The sequence below is a fragment of the Neophocaena asiaeorientalis genome, unplaced genomic scaffold (genome assembly GCF_003031525.2).
Source record: "Neophocaena asiaeorientalis asiaeorientalis breed wild unplaced genomic scaffold, Neophocaena_asiaeorientalis_V1.1 scaffold96, whole genome shotgun sequence".
Taxonomy (NCBI): Eukaryota; Metazoa; Chordata; class Mammalia; order Artiodactyla; family Phocoenidae; genus Neophocaena; species Neophocaena asiaeorientalis.
The window spans coordinates 1,935,814-1,936,962 of record NW_020175831.1 but is presented as its reverse complement, the minus strand read 5'-3'; the positions used below and the strand labels follow the sequence as shown (position 1 = coordinate 1,936,962).

At 35.2% G+C, this 1,149-nt stretch overlaps 1 protein-coding gene across 1 annotated transcript in view; it reads left to right on the top strand.

The window, feature by feature from the left end:
- OLA1 (Obg like ATPase 1) overlaps positions 1–47 on the top strand; it is a 171,960-nt gene extending 171,913 nt beyond the window's left edge. Inside the window, exon 11 of the mRNA XM_024732866.1 lies at positions 1–47. This exon is cut by the window's left edge and continues 468 nt beyond it. The gene's annotated coding sequence lies outside the window, so the exon portion shown is untranslated.
- The last annotated feature ends 1,102 nt before the right edge of the window (positions 48–1,149 follow it).

Below are 1,149 nucleotides of genomic sequence, written 5' to 3'. Positions count from 1 at the left end.
TACAGTACTCCAGATGTCTACACTCAATAAAACATTTGACAAAACCAGCCTTGGTGTGTTTGGGGATGTCTGTATTGACTGACTGTGGTGTGCTGAATGCGATACGGCACCTGGCGGTTGCTGATTACAGAATTTTAAGGCGTGTGTATGACACAGCAACTAGCTTGTGGGGCAGCTGCAATTGTATCTTAAAAGTGGGTCTTTCATAGGAATCAGAAGAATAGTATACCAGGGATTTGTCTCAAGAAAGTTAATTTGTAGATGGGCATTTATAAAAAGATGATGATAATGATATTACAGAGGATATAACATAGGTGACTGTGACCAAAAAGAAAATAATGCTGGAAAAAAATTCTGCTTCAAAAATTAAAGGATTTTTGTTGTTGTTGCTGTTCTGACCATACTGAATAGAATGTTCATTTTTAATCATTCCTTTGAAATTATGAAATTATTGTGAAAACTAACCCTTTCATATCTGGTGGCTTATATTTTTGTTTCAATACAGTAGTGAGTGTAAAAAGTTCATTACTAAAAAGGTTAGACCTTGAAAATTACAAAACTTTTAAAATACTTGCTATTAAAATATGTTAAGACCAGTTGAAATTTTAGTATGTATAAGTTAAGCACTTTCTAAAATTGTAGTAGAAAGTTCTGAAAGAAAATAATGATAAAATAGTTATCTGGAGATCATTTGCCACTTAGCCTTCTTCTTTTATGATGACAGCCTTAGAGTTTCCTCCTCCCTGAGCCCTCATATTCTCTCCCATTTCACACTCCTGCAAGACTGCCCTTGTCCCCATCCACGGCCCTTTTGTGCTCCTCTGTGATCAGAAGACCATTGCAGTGGAGTGCAGACTCCCACCTAGGCCAGCCCTTGCCTCTCTGCTGTGTTACTTTGTTACACTAAAGATAAGGGAGTTTTAAAACACACACACATAAATTTAACATTGGAAGTTACTTAATGTAGCACAAAAAGCAAGAAAAGAAATGATTTTAAAGGCAATTTGCTATACAGAGGAAAGGTTGTTTAAAGAGGATTTAGTTGAGTAATGAATACAGTTTAGAAGCTCTTTAGTGAGTATGTTGTTTTTGAGAATCAAATAGTGATATTCTTTTGCTAACATAAAAATTAGTAAACTTCAGCAGGGA